We start from the raw sequence: 16148 nt of genomic DNA on the forward strand, positions 1-16148 counted from the left end.
CCACAAGTGAATTAACAAAGTTGTCACTCAGAGGTGGAAGTATGTGAAGGGGAACAGCCGCATTTCTGTTACTTACAGGGTTACAATGTAATCTCTTCCCCATCTCCTTCCACCACTCCCACTGTCAAAACTCTATGGACTTTCACCCTGAGCACTTTTGTTCCAATCTTCTCCTTCAGTCCCTTCACTCTGTTTCTCCCGACCACTGCTCCACATTTCACTTTGATATGGAACAATGGATGGGAAATTGATTAATGTGCAATAATAACTTCTCAAGTCTTCCGTCGAATTTCACCAGGAACCTTTGAACTGAATGTGTTCATAAAAGCAATCACATTGGAATTGAAAGCGGTTTGACTCAGGAAGTGCTGAGGGTGAAAATGCATTCCACACAGCAGGTCCAGAGTTTAACCAAGGAGGTAATTTGTCCCATTTGTCTGAAATTATTAACTGATCTGGCTCCACTGGATTGTGAACACAACTTTTGCGCTCCTGTATCACCCAGAGTTGGAAAAAGCAAGAGATAAACTCCTGCCCGGAATGTAGAGAGGAGTTTCCAGAAAGAAACCTCAGAGGCAGCAGGGCCTTAGCGAATCTGACCGAGAAAGTTCGAACATTAAATCTGAATCCACAAGAGAAGGAAAGTAACCATCACTGTGAGGAACATCAGGAAGAACTGAAGCTGTTTTGTGAAACTGACGAAAAAAATGATTTGTAGAGATTCCTGGGAACACAGGGAGCACTGCTTCATCCTGGTTAAAGAGGCTGTTGGAATCTACAAGGTAAAAGGAAACAGATTCCATCCCCTGATTATTTCATCACATTTTCATGGTCAAACACTTTTATTTTCTGATTTTCTTCACCCAAATCCCAGGATCGAGTGAAATCTTCTTTGAAAATCTCTCACCGGGAAGAAAGCGGCGGCTCTAGAAATGGAGCAGCAGCAGAAACGGAAGATTTCCCAAATTCAGGTAAAATCTCCCAGAGCTGATTTTCAAAATTTGATTTGCTCATTTGTTTTTTTTTTGCAGAAACATATTGTATTTATATTTCCCCTAACAGGAGGAATCCTGCAGCCTGCAGACCCACATCAAATCTGAGTTCACTAAAATGCACCAGATGCTGACTGAGAAAGAGTAGAGTTTACTCCGAGATCTCAGGGAACAAGAGGAAAACATTCTCAAACCAATGGACCGAAATCTTTGTAAAATTCAAGATAATTTAAATTCTCTTCAGGAGAAACTCTCAAAGTTGGAGAAACAGTTGGAACGAGAAGACAGAGTGGTATTTCTGAAGGTGAGGGATTATATTTCAGATTGGTTCAGTGAAAGTGACTGTGAACAGTCCCAACATGATGCAGTCACCCATCCTCCTTCATTCCCCCATCACTATCTCCCTCTGCTCCTTTCTCCCTAATGGTTTTCCCTACTTTCCTGTTTATACATTGGTGTCAATCGTACTGTGTGACAGTGGATTCCATATTCCCATCACTTTCTTGATAACAATCTTTCTTCTGAACTCCCCATTGGATTTATTTGTAATTAGCTTATGTTCATATATTCCAGTTTTCAGGGTCTTGAGAAATTGAAAAGTGTTGACTAAATCTATGGGATCAATCCCTTTCATAATTACAAACTTTCAATTCAGATGTTTACTTCAGAAAAATACATTAATGTTTCCTTCAATCCTTTGCAGTTGTTTGAATTTTTTGACCTTGTCCTGCTCTTCAATATCCTTTGTGTTCCATCCTCTTTCTATTCCATGTCTGCAGTAATCAGAATTGACAATGCTCAGCAGGTTGTAACAATGTGAGTGCAATTGCTGCTTTTTAGATATAAACAGTCAGTCTCTGTCAACTCAGATTGGTGTCCTGTTTGTTTCAGGAGGAAGCATCTCGGGAGAGGAGGTAGGACATGTACTTGACTGAAACTCAGTAAAATTATTCAGGGAAGTGTTTGTGATGAATTTACAACAATTATTTTGTTTTGTTTACAGGATTAGTGATAATAGTAATGAGCTCTCACTAACAGATGGTGTCCTGTCTACTGACAATTTCAACATTGTTTTACCGTTTCCCGTGTGGAACGAAATGCTGGAAACTATTAAACCTGGTAAATCTCAGATCAGTTCCTTTGTCCTGATTCCTATTTTAAAATTTGGATTGTTATGTGTATAAATATTAATGACAGTATAATTAATGCTCAGTTATAAAGAAAGCTGGATAATAATGGCTTTCACTGTCATTGACATCGACACAGTATTGGAGCTCTCCAAAAACTGAAGTCAACAGGAATTGGGGAAAACTCTCCACTGGTTGGAGTGAAACTGAGCACAAGGGAAGATGGCTGTGATTGTTCAAGGTCAATAATCTCAGCTCAAGGGCATGTCTGTAGGAATTCTCAGGGGAGTGTTTTTGCCAGAAATCTTCAACTGCTTTCCCCCTGTATTGGGGAGGGGGAGGAGGCGGAGATATTCTCTAATAATAGGACAATATTCTGCCCCATTTGAGAAAGAAACCGACACCACAGTGAACCTGCACAGTTACTGCCTCTGTTATTTGAATTCATGTATCGCTGGACATCGGAGCGCGTCTGGGAAAATTAACAAACAGTGAAATTCACAACTGATCTTGGAGGAACTGTTTGGGCAATAAGGGGTACGTCGGCTTCCAAGAGATCAATTGTGTTAGGAGACTCTCTAGTCCGAGGTACAGACGGATGTTTCTGTGGCCAGCAGCGAAAAATCAGGATGGTGTGTTGCTTCCCTGGTGCCAGGATCAAGGATGTCTCCGAGAGGCTGCAGAATGTTCTCAAGGGGGAGAGGGGCCAGAAAGAGGTCATTGTCCACATTGGAACCAACGACATAGGAAGGGAAAATGTTGAGATTCTGAAGGGAGATTACAGAGAGTTAGGCAGGTATTTAAAAAGGAGGTCCTCGAGAATGGTAATATCTGGATTACGCCCGGCGCTACGAGCTAGTGAGGGCAGGATTTTTGTGTTTTGTGTCTCCTTTTATTCTCTCTCCCTTTCTTCTCTCTCTTTGCTCAGCTCAGAACCTTCTCTCTTTTTCCTCTCTCTCTCTTTTTCCACTCTCTCTCTTTTCTCTCTTTCCTCTCAGTCTCTTTTATTTTATCTTCTAACTCCATTTTCCTAATTCTAATGTAAGATTTTCTACCTCGACTACACTTGTCTGTTTCTCTGACACACCTAAGTGTTTGAATAACTCGCTTACAATTTCAGCTTGACTTTTGTCATAACTTATTTGTTAATTCTAAAAGTATGGCCTTTTTCTTTCCTTCTAAACTTTCTTGACAAATTTGAGAATCACTTTCAAATCCCAGAACATCTTTCGCAATTTGAAGAGACATTTCTCTCACTTTTAAATTAACTAACCACAAGTCACGGAAATTAAATAAATTGTCTCACCTATGTTTTATTAAAGATCTGGGATAATAACCTGCAAGTGTTTAAATCTACTGGGCATTACCGTACCCCAAATCTATTCAAATCTGTCTAAACCTGTTCAAGCCACGAATACGGGACACAAACTGTTCAAATCCTGGTAACGAGCCCCCAAACTGTTACAACACAGTGTAAACCCCTCTGTTAATTTAAACCAGCAACATAGAAAAGATTCACCTTGTGTCCTAACACTTGGTTAAGACTTGATAGATATCTGGTGAACTCTCTATCCCGATTCCATTGCCTTCCCCTTTGTGGGGCCTGGGGTTGACCAACTCGACATTTCCAGGGTGTACGTCTCCCATGTTCCGAAAGTCTCCATGTGACAGAGAATGCTCTCTGATCACAACCTGGTGTCGGGGAGAGGCTGTTCCATTCAGCGTCAGGGTGAAGTCAGCGTACTGCCCTTTAACAACCTGCTTCTGGAAGATGAGCAGCTCTGGGGGTTATTTTGTCACTTCTGGACCAGCTGGAGGAGGAGTGGAGGGGTTGGGGTTGGGGTTGTGCTTCCTTTCCTTAAGGCTATGGTGGGATTTGGGTAAGGCTCATGCCCGTCTCTCTGTCAGCAGTTTGTGTGAGGGTCAGTGAGGAAGAGGCAGAAATCCAGGATCGAGGGGTTGGAGAAGGAGCTGCTCGACCTGGAGTCACGTCTCAGTCAGCCCGATGTGGACCCGACCCTGTGGGGGGGGGGGGGGGGGCGGTGTATGAAGAGAAGAAGGCCGCGGTCCGGGATCTGCAGCTCATTGGGCCCCGGAGTGTGTACATGAGACCACAGATCCAGTTCCTTCAGGATCCTGACCCGGGGCTCCCCCGTCTTCTACTCACTGGGAAAAGGGCCCGGGAACCACCAGCAGCTCTTTGTACCAATGAGAGATCCCTCGTCTTGGATGTGGAGGGAATCAGGGCCCAAGTGAGGGCCTATTACCGGGCTCTCTCTCCGGATCCGTCCAGTGAGGAAGCTCGCAGAATTCTGTGGGAAGATCTGTGGCAGGTCAGCCCCGAGGGCGCCGAGAGGCTCAATGCCCCTCTGAGTTTGGAGCTGACCCGTGCACTCGACCGTCTTTCCATGGGGTTCCTTAGGGCATTCTGGGATATCCTGGAGGAATGTATCACAACTGGAGAGATGTCCCTTTCTTGGTGCAGGGCCGTCATCACTCTGTTGCCTAAGAAGGGGATATCTGTTTGTTAAAGATTTGGTCCCCGGTCTCCCTCCTCAGCACAAACTACAAAATCTTTACCAGGGCACATTCGACTCCCCTTGGCACCTCAGGAGTATGTCAGCTTTCGGGTTTGGGACACGTTTTGTCGCTGGGATCAGAGTTCTGTACGCCGCTGCGGAGTGCCCAGTGAAGGTTAACGGGTCCCTCACGGTGTCCCTACGCTGTGGGAGAGGAGTGTGTCAGGACTGGCCCCTGTCCACCCAGCTTTATTCTCTCTGTGTGGAGCCATTCTTGTGCCTCTTGTGTGAGTGGCTTTCAGGTTTGACTCTGCGCAGGCTGGGGTGGAGGGGATTTTTCCGGCATACACTGACACCGTGTTCCTGATGGTCACAGACCCAGCTGATATGTGGAGGATGTGCGTGTGTCAGCTGGTGCAGGTTCATAGTTCCTTTAAAGTGGAATCACAGGTGGACAGGGTAATGAAAAAGACGAAAGTGAGGACTGCAGATGCCGGAGATCAGTCAAGATTAGAGTGGTGCTGGAAAAGCACAGCAAGTCATGCAGCATCCCAGGAGCTGGACAATCATCATTTTGGGCAAAAGCCGTTGAAGAAGGCATCTGGTATGCTTGCCTTTACTGCTCAGTGCCTTGAGTAAAGGAGTTAGGATGTCATGTTGTGGCTGTACAGGACATTGATTCGGTCACTTTTGGATTACTGCATTCAATGGACTCCCTGCTGTAGGAAAGGCATTGTGGGACTTGAAAGGGTTCATACAAGCTTGACAAGAACGTTGCCTGCTTTGGGGCGTTTGAACTATAAGGAGAGACTGAATCAGCTGGGGCTATTTTCCCTGGAGCGTCGGAGGATGAGGGGTGACCTTTTTCAGTTTTGTAAAATCACGAGGAATATGAACAGGGTAAACAAACAAGGCTTTCTCTCGGGTAGGGGAGTCCAAAACTAGAGGGCATTAGTTAAAGGTGAGGGTGTAAAGGTTTAAAAGGGATTTAAGGGTCAACATTTTCACATACCCTGCCACCTGTGTATGGAATGAGCTGCCAGATGAAGTGGCGGAGGCTGGTACAATTACAACATTCAAAAGGCATTGAAATGGGTAGATGAGTAGGAAGGGTTTGGAGGGATATGGGCCAAGTGCTGGCAAATGGAATCAGATTAATTGAGGATATCTGATCAGCAGATGCTTGTTTCCGTGCTGTACAACTCTATGACTCTAAATTCTTCAGTTTGTTTATTATTTCTGTTTCCAGAGAGAAAAGGAATTTATGAATGTGAAAGTGAGTTCAACACTTATTTTTTAACTCACAGTAAGGAAAGAAATTCAAAAGCTGACAACTCAAAACAATGTCCGTGTTAAATCCCATGTGAACATTGTACATCAGAAACAGGAGCAGGAGTGACCCCGAGACTTGCCCTGTCATTCATAAAGATGGCGGCAGATCGGATTGTGACCTTAACTCCATTTTCCTGCCTGACTCCCACAACCTTCAACTCCCTCATTGATCAAAAACCTGTTTAACTCAGCTTCCAATATATTCAATGAACTGGGCTCCACTGCTCTCGAGGGGGGAGAGAATTCCAAAGATGAATGATCCTGAGACACAAAATCCATGTTAATTGGTAGGGCCCTTACTTTGAAACTCTATCCCTGGTTCCAGGTTCCCCCACGATGGGAAACAGCCTCTCAATGTCTACTCTGTCAACACCTTCACCATCTTATACATTTCAATAAGAACCTCTCGTTCCTCTAAACTCCAATGAGTACAGCCCCAGCCCGAAACCTTCCATCACAAGGAAACTGATTCATCCCAGGAACCCACTGAGTGAACATTCTCTGACCTGTCCCCACTGTTTCAATAAAGCTCTTTCCCAATGGCCCTGACCTCAGTCTACCCTGTACCAGCTGGATTCCTTTCGATGACATTGGATTTCAGGAGATTTAATTGGTATTTTGAGAACAGATTCAGCATTTCCATTTTCAATTTTGTGGGAACACATTTCACTCCCCAATGACATTGGAAAATAATGAATGATAGTGGGGACTCCAACAAACAGGAGCTTGTTCTTACTGAGGCAGCTGGAGCTATAATCCATTGTCATAGAGTCATAGAGTGATAGAGATGTACAGCATGGAAACAGACCCTTCGGTCCAACCCATGCATGCCGATTAGATATCCCAACCCAATCTAGTCCCACCTGCCAGCACCCGGCCCACATCCCTCCATACCCTTCCTGTTCACATACCCATCCAAATGCCTCTTAAATGTTGCAATTGTACCAGCCTCCACCACATCCTCTGGCAGCTCATTCCACACATTGGGTGTAAACAGAGAGAAAAAGCTTGAATAAAGCTTGAAGAAACAGCCCCCTCCCCCACCCACACACATGTCCCCCTCTCCCCTCACCCCTGCACAATTCCGCCTCTCTCCCTCTCCCGCATACATCCCCCTCTCCCCAAAGCACACACTTCACCCTCTCCCCCCCATGCACATGTCCCCCACTTCTCCCCACGCACACCTCCCCCTCTCCCTCAGACACTCCTCCCCCTCTCCCCCACGGACAGACATCCTGCTCCCCTCTGCGCACAAATATCCCCCTCCCCCCCATACATACATCCACCTCTCCGCCTCCCCACCGTGCACACCGAGCCCTCTGCCCCTCACCCACACCTACCCTCTCTCCACCCCGCACCTCCCCGTCTCCCCCCCGCACACATCCCACTCCCCTTATCCCCTCCCCTGCACATATCTCCCCCTCTCCTCTCCCCACACACATTCCCCTCTCACCCACATACGTTCCCCTTTCCCCTCCCCTCCCCAACACACATTCCCCTCTCCCCACTCTCCCCAGCACATATCCTCCTCTCCCCCTCCCCTCTCCCCTAAACATATCCCACCTCCCCCCGCACACATTTCGCTTTCCCCTCTCCCCGCACACATTCCACTCTCCCCACTCTCCCCAGCACACATCCAACTCTCCCCCCCCTCCACCCTCCACCCTCCACACACATCCCTCTCCCACAGACCCATACCCAGGGACTGTCTCTTATTCTCTGTGTTTCTCTCCCAGTCTCAGTGACCCTGGATGTGAAAACAGCGAATCCCTGCCTCGAGGTGTCTAAGGATCTGAAGAGTTTGAGACTGACTGGGGACGGAGGGGTCTTGCTGACACCGAGAAGAGGTTTACAGTCTGTCTCTGTGTCCTGGGATCAGAGGGATTCACATCGGGGAGACATTACTGGGAGGTGGAGGTGGTGGGGAATCGGGGCTGGAATCTGGAAGTAGCCTCAGTGTTTGTGCAGAGGAAGAGATGGGTCAGTCCGATTCCGAAGAATGGACTCTAGACCATGGAACGAGATGAGGAACAGTTTTATATAAACTCCACTCCTCAATTCCCTCTCCCTGGTGATCTGATCCCCAGGAAGATGGGAGTTTATCTCAGTTATGAATCTGGGACAGTTTCATTTTACAACGCGGACACCAAGTTCCATCTCCACACCTTCACTGGGAATAAATTCACTGGGAAACTTCATCCTTTCTTCACGGTTTGGGGTTTATACAAATTTCTGAGAATCAGCTGTTAAAGGGGCGGGGCCTCCCTGACGTCACAGTGACCCCCGGATTTAGGGTCGGGGACAGGGATTGGGGTCAGAAAACTCCCATTGACAACAGGATGGTACTGAATGTGTTATTGAATTCTGAGATTATACTTTGTAACTTCACAACCAACCTGTCAATAAATCAGATACAAATATAAATGTCAGATGGTGAAAATAAAAATTAAATTAAATATCTTGTGTCTCTCCTTCCTTCATTTACTCCCTGCTTCAGTCCCATCCTCCATCTCTTCACCTGTTTCCCAGTCTGGAGCTGGGATTTCTCTGTGTTTCCATTTCTCACTCTGCACCCGGAACATGAAATCCTGAAGGAGAAATCCAAACACTGAAGGGTGACAATGCTGCATTTACATAGCATCCTCTATCTTTGTATCTTTGGGGAGGGGAATTCCACACAATCCACTCTCTCCCAGGATATGCTGTAACCCCGATGTTTAACTGTCCCTTAACTCTGGTTCTCTGTGCACAGATGCTGTCTGACCTGCTGAAGATTTGCAGCATTTTCTGATTTTAATTCTGATTTTCAATGTCCCCAGGATTTGGATGTGTGTCACTGCCATCTGCTGGATGTAATTGTTATTGAATGATATTGGCCGCAGTACCAGCTCCTGCCAGGCGAAGGCGGACCTGTACCGTGTTTCTGAAAAGGCTCAGAGACCAAAGCTATGGCCTGTGCTAGAGCCAGCCCCACAGGCCAGGTGGAGGGGTTGGGGTGGGTCATGAATCCAGTCAGGGTGACTGTGAAGAAGGTGGAGGAAGGATCAGCATTTAACGGACCTTCTTCCTGAAGAGAATCCTCCTGGATTGCTGTGGGTTCCAAGCAGCAGATATTTTCTATCTGCAGGATTTCTCCAGCGGGGGCTACTTCAACGTGACCTTCAGGAGTGTGAAGCAATGGGAGTGTCTCCTGAAGGTATTCGAGGAGAAAGGAGGTGAGGGCCCCCACTCCGTGCTGTCTGTGGCTCCATTGTTCATTCTCCCTGCACAGAAGAGCCGTGTCTCGTTGACCCTCCCCACCTTATCCCTGTAATCTCCTGTCTCACAACACTCCGAGGTGTTGGAGCCCAATTCCCGACCTAAACTTTTCATCCTCCCGACCCAGCTTTCCTCCTTTAAGACAATCCTGTGTCTTGACCATGTGTTTGGCTCATCTGTCCAAACATCTCTGTCTGTGGCCTCATAATCCAAAGGGACAGGTTCACGATCTGGGGACATGGGGTTGAACCAGGGCAGCTGAAATGTGAACAAGAATCTGGAATCAATGGACCCTATTTTGATGTAGGTCAGTGAGTGACAGAGGGATAGAGGCTCAGTCCGAGTTCATATGTGGGTGATACTGGTTTTGGATGATGTGAAGCTAACGCAGAGTAGAGGGTGACATGTGACTCTCCAGTCAGAGGCTCAGAATAACAGAGAGATGTCAGAATGGTGTGTTGCCTCCCTGGAGCCAGGATCAAGGATACCTCAGAGAGGGTGCAGAATATTCTCACAGGGTAGTGGGACCAGCAGGAGGTCATTGTACACATTGGAACTAATGACATAGGAAGGGGAAAGGATGAGATTTTAAAGGGAGAATATCGGAAATTAGGCAGGAATTTAAAAAGTAGGTCCTCGAGGGCAGGAATATCTGGATTACTCCCGGTGCTACGAGCTAGTGAGGGCAGGAATAGAAGGATGGAGCAGATGAATGTGTGGCTGAGGAGATGGTGCAAGGGAGAAGGATTCACATTTTTGGATCATTGGGATCTCTTCTGGGGTTGAAGTGACCTGTATAGGAAGGACGGATTGCACCTGAATTGGAAAGGGACTAATATAACAGCAGGGAGATTTGTTGGAGCTGCTCAGGGGGTATTACAACTAGTGAGGGAAGGGGGACCCAGGGAGATAGTTAGGAGAGAGATACATCTGAATGGTACAGTTGGGAAAAAGAACAATAAAACAGTCAGAGCAGGCAGGTAAAAAGCAGAGAACAAGGTAGGACAGGTAAATTAAACTGCATTTATTTCAATGTAAGAGACTGAACATTGAAGGCAGATGAACTCAGAGCATGGTAAGGAACATGGGATTGGGATATCATATCAATTACAGAAACATGGCTCAGGGGTGGACAGGACTGGCAGCATAGTGTTCCATGGTATAGATGCCATAGGAGGAAGAGAAAGAGGGATAAGAGAGAATGGGGAGTGGCATTTTTGATCTGGGATAACATTACAGCTGTATTTAGGATATTCCTGGGAATATATTGAGGGACGTTATTTGGGTGGAACAGAAAAATAAGAATGGGATGATAACCTCATTGGGATTGTACTATAAACCTCTCCAATAGTCAGTGGGAAATTGAGAAATAAACTTGTACGGATATATCACTTATCTGAAAGAATAATAGGGTGGTTATGGCAAAGGATCTTAACTTCCCACAGACTGGGACTGCCAAAGTGTTCAGGGCTTAGATGGAAAGGAATTTGTTCAGTGTGCACAAGGAAATTTTCTGATTCAGTATATGGATGTACCTACTGGAGAAGGAGCAATACTTGACCCAGTACTGGGAGATAAGGCAGGGCAGGTGACTGAGGTGTCAGTGGGGAGCACTTTTGGGCCAGTGACTATAATTCTATTAGTTTTATAATAGACGTGGAAATGGAAAAGGATAGACCAGATCGAAAAGTTAAAGTTTAAATGGGAAGAAGGCCAATTATGACGGAATTTGGTAAGAACGTACAAAAGTTGATTGGGGGCGGATATTTGCAGGTAAAGGGACGGCTGGAAAATGGGAAACCTTTAAAACTGGGATAACGAGTGTCCAGAGACTGTATGATCCTGCCAGGGTGAAGGACAAGGCTGGTAGATGTAGGGAATGCTGGATGACTAGAGAAACTGAGGTTTCGGTGAAGAAAAAGAAGGAAGCATTTGTCAGGTATAGACAGCAGAGAGGGAGTGAATCCTTAGAAGAGTATAAAGGCGGCAGGAGTATACTTAAGGGGGAAATCAGGAGCGAGAAAGGGGACATGGGATAGCTTTGGCAAATAGGGTGAAGGAGAATCAAAAGGGATTCTATAAATACATGAATTTAGTTCCTCAGCATTGGGTCCCAGCATTACCCAGAGACAGCCTTGCTCACACGGTGAAGCTCTGGGCCCAGGGTTACCACTTGGGGAAGCTCCATCTGATGAATGTGAACCCACTTGATCCACTTGGGCAGCTGGACTGCAGACCCTAAACGACTGGCATGGTCCATGGTAGATTCTGGGCCCCACTCCCACTCCAGTGTCATTTCCCACCATCTCCTGATCTCGCATAGGACATTCCTGAATAAAGTGTGTTTTGCTTAAAGCATAGCAATGGACCAATCAAATCACCTCTGGATCATGACGCCTTACACTTCCTCTTAAACAAAATAAAGAATTAGGGTCTCGGCTGTGTCGATGATATATTTAAGGGAGTTTGATCTGATCCATAACAATACAGGAAACACAATGTCTGTCACAATTCAGCTCGAAATTTATCATGCTTCCCTCATCTGTATCTCGGTCAGGGTGGGCACTAGTACCCACACTGGCATTCTCATGTGGTGCCCAGTGACCAGTTTGTGAGGGGAACAGTTGATCTGTCTGGCTTCTTGTCTCTCGGAGCCCGATGAATATCAGTGGGAGGGTCTCATCCCACTTCAGTTCCTGCTTAGGCAGTACAATGGCTCAGTGAGGCACTGCTGCCTCACAGTACCTGGGACCTGGATTTAATTCCAATCTCGGGCAACTGTGTGGAGTTTGCACATTCTCCCTGTGTCTATCAGTTTCCTCCCACAATCCAAAGATGGGCAGGTTAGGTGAATTGGCTATGTGAAGTTGTGCATAGTATTCAGGTATGTGTAAGTTAGATGTATTAATCAGGGTAAATGTAGAGTCATGTGCTTGGGTGGGATCCTTTTCGGAGGCTCAGTGTGGACTTGTTGGCTGATGAGCTTGTTTCCACACTGTAGGGATTCGAGGAATCTCTGCTCTTGCTGCACAGACACATTTTTCTCATTTCATACCAAACATTTACATGTGTTTGATATCTCCATATCGCGTTTACACCAATTCACTCCCTTTGTCTTTTGTTCTGGGCAGCAAGAGCAGAGATTCCTGGAATCCCTACAGTGTGGAAACAGGCCCTCCAACCATCAATTCCACACTGGCACTTCGAAGAGAATCCCGTCCAAGCCCATTCCCCTCGCGTACTACCCTCACTATCTGTTCCCCTCTCTCCTCCTCCCCCTCTGTCATCAACACAAGGTAAACACTATTTTCCAGCCCCTTTCAGTTCTGAAGAGAAATCTTTTTGGACTCGAGCCATTAACTCTTCATCTGTCTCCACAGATGCTGCCCGTCCTGCTGCAATCTCTGGCATTTTCAGGGAATATCACCGATGATCCACAAGATCTCCATTTCCCCAGTTTCAGTGAGGAGTCCCGTTTCCACATTGATTCCATTTGAAGAATAATCGGTGCAATAGTACCATCCTCTGGCGGCGAGCGGTACTGCAGGTCATTGGTGTCGCTGTAATTTCAAAACGGCGATGGCATTAGTGGTGTGGGATTGCCACCAGCTGGCAGCCACCGGTACTGCAGCCAAATATCATTCACAAGATCGTAGCCCAAAACTAAAATACTGCAGATGCTGGACATCGAAATAAAATCAAAAAAGGTTTACAATTGCTCAGCAGGTCAAATAGCATCTGGGAATAGAGATAACTTTAAATCTGTGACCTTTTGCCAAAAGGTGAAAAGGTGAAAAATAGATCAGATTTGAAATATGACACAGACGGGGAAAGGTGAGAAAAGTAACAACCAGAAAGGGGAGGATTTGTGATGTGGTGGAAGGATCCGTTCCAGTGCAGCCTCCCCCATTGGATTGTGGGATTAATCCAACTGTTGTCTCTCGCACCATTCCCACTGCAGTGTGCAGGCTGCTCCCGCTAATCCGAGTGATATTCCCAAACAATGTACCATCTGAAAGTATTTGTCTTTCTCCTGAGTTTTTTTCCTGCAGGTTTCCCTCTTGCTGTCCTCTTGACGTCGAACCTTTTGGCACATTGAGCCTGCATCGTGGCAGAGAAGTTTAGTATCTGCACTGTTACCCCAAAAGGACATCAGACAAACTCAAGGAGAACAGAAATAGCTGGAAAAGCTCAGCAGGTCTGGCAGCAACTGTGAAGAGAATTTCCCAGCAATTTCTGTTTTGGTTCCGATTTCCACCATCCGCAGTTCTTTTGGTTTTTATGAAAGTCCATCTGAGTCTGGAACAGGACAGGAAACAGCTGCTGGTCCATAAAGTTTGTCCTTCCCAACTGCTCCATCCTGTGTATCACAATGTATTATCTCTCCCCGCCCCCACACCTAAAGCCACGTGATCTCCTCCTGTTGGATAAATTGTTCATTTTAAATCTGAAAGAGATGCGTTTCTTCTTGTTCAAAGATATTACAGGATTTGGGCTAAAGTCAGGAACATGGACCTGGGACAAGCTCAGTCATGATCACATTGAATGGTAGAACAGACCCAAGGGGCCGAATGGCCTATTCCTGTTCCTGTGCCCCTGTAATGGGGAGATGGCGGTGCAGTGGGAACCTCACTAGACCAAGAATTCCAGGATGGACACGGGTCCCAATCCATCACGGTGCCTGTTAGAACTTCAATGCAATGTCTCAGTCTGGAATGGAATGTGATTCCCATTAAAGTGGCCCAATGTTGGAAAGCCCCCACACTCCCCACCCCCCGCCCCCCATTAGTGTCAGTGCTGACCTTTAGGGAAAGCAATCTGCCCTCCTCACGGGCTGGGCAGGGCCGAGAGGGGGCGCTCGCGGGCGGTCGGTAACCGGGGGTAATGCGGGGGGAGAGAGGGAGGGACAGGAATTGGACAGCACCAGTCACTGTTCATCCTTCATTAAACCAGTTCAGGCTGATTGTCACTCTCTCTCTCTCTCTCCCCCCACCCACCCCCACCTCCCCCTTTCACCGGGGGCGGATTGAAAAAAACTGGGATCTTCCTGCACTCTGATCCTCCTCTTCCCCATTTATTTAAGGGAGAGAGGGAGGGGGCGGGTGGGGATTGTGTGAACCGACCCCCCGCAGGGGCAGCATCATGATGGAGGGTCGAGTGGGTTTGGGAAGTGGGGCATCTGGAGCCGGAGCTGCCTCTGGGGTATTTCTCTCTCTCACACACACACAGAGACAGATGCAGAGACAGAGACACACACTCACACACACACACACACTCTCACTCACACACACACACACACACCGAGGAGTGAAAGGTTGTGAGCTCAGACCAAGCGGGAAACAGGCATCTGCTGGAAACATGACGTGGGCGATGAGGCTGAAAGGAAGCTGCTGGAGCCCGCGCCCCTGGGTCTGAAATGGAGAGGTCTCTGAGCTTGCCCAAGGTGAAGGGTTACAATCCCAGGATTGAGGGGGCACCGTTTCTTCATGGAGTCTTGGGAGGAAAATATCACCAGATGACAACGGATTGAAATGTCCTTCATGACTGTTTCAGGACGTCATGTTGAGTATAAGGGTGGCTCAGTGGTTAGCATTGCTGCCTCACAGCACCAGGGGCCCAGCCACGGGTGAGTGTTTGGAGTTTGCACATTCTCCCGGTGTCTGCCTGGGCTTGTTCCGGTCTGCTTCCCACAATCCAAGGACGTCCAAGTCAGGGGAACAGCCCGCGCTGAATTGCCCATAGCGCTGGGTACTTATGGGTAGATGTAGGGTCTGGGTGGATTACTCTTCAGAGGATCGGTGTGGGCTCGTTAGGCCGAAGGGCCTGTTTCCATACTGTAAGTAATCCAACATTGAAATTGAAGAGATTGGGGCATTTTTCACTGCAGTGTAGGAGGCTGAAGGTTTATAAATTTATAAAACATGAGGGAAATAGGTAGGGTGAAGAGCAAAGCTTTTTTTTTCCTGAGGGTGGTGGAGTCAATAACTAGAGAGAGGTTTAAGTGAGAAGGAAAATTGCAGAGGGACCTGAGGTAAAACATTTTCACACAGAGTGAGGGTCGTGTATGGAACGAGCTGCCAGACAAAGTGATATAACGACAACATTTAAAGGGCAGTTGGACAGGGACATGAATAGGAAACGGTAAGACGGTTATGGAGTAAACACAGGCTCCTAGGACTTGTTTAGTTTGGGAAAGTTGGCCGGCATGTTCGAGTTGCTGTAGGTGTCTCTGGCAGAGATTAAAAATGGAAAAAATGATGATGGGAAACGAGAAAATGAGACAGAAATTGTATAACTACAAACAGAGAATGCTGGGGAAACACAGCAGGTCTGGTAGAGAGAAACAGAAACTGAACGCGGAATTCTGAACAATAGCCACATTGGACTGAAATATTAATTCAGTTTCTCTATCCACTGAACCTACTATACCTGCTGTGTTTCTCCCGCACTTAGTTTATACTCTACATCACCAGCATCTGCAGTATTTTGATTTAATATAATTATATTGAGTTAAATGTCATGAAAAGATGCATCAACAAGAGGTTCGAATGGAAACCGCAGAAGCATTCAGACAAAGAAAAGAGGGACATAGAACACGATTTCAAAATTCTAAACGAGATGTTGAATCTGGAAGGCTGCAATATTCCTAAACCAAAGATAAGGGACGATCTCTTCACCTTCCAGTCTCATTGGAACGAGAGGATTTGGAGGGGAGTGGTAAGTGGGCAGTGCAGGGAAAAATTAAAATGTGGTATCGCAATAACAGCCACCAGGTGGCGATGATGGTCCATGGAAAACATTATTTGTAACAGATGGCCTTCGTCAACTTGTTCAAAAATCATTGATCGACATTTACTTTCAAAGACGACGTTGTTTGATTTGGGGGCAATCTAGAGGCAGGATTACCTGGCAGAGCTGAG

The 16148-nt window shown here is 46.7% G+C and overlaps 1 protein-coding gene and 1 pseudogene across 1 annotated transcript in view; both read left to right on the forward strand.

Moving 5' to 3' along the window:
* LOC140455262 (zinc-binding protein A33-like) overlaps positions 1-16148 on the forward strand; it is a 260630-nt gene that overhangs the window by 180808 nt on the left and 63674 nt on the right. The window lies entirely within an intron of this gene.
* LOC140455258 (zinc-binding protein A33-like) overlaps positions 381-16148 on the forward strand; it is a 50102-nt pseudogene continuing 34334 nt past the window's right edge.

The sequence above is a fragment of the Chiloscyllium punctatum genome, chromosome 30 (genome assembly GCF_047496795.1).
Source record: "Chiloscyllium punctatum isolate Juve2018m chromosome 30, sChiPun1.3, whole genome shotgun sequence".
NCBI classification, from domain to species: domain Eukaryota; kingdom Metazoa; phylum Chordata; class Chondrichthyes; order Orectolobiformes; family Hemiscylliidae; genus Chiloscyllium; species Chiloscyllium punctatum.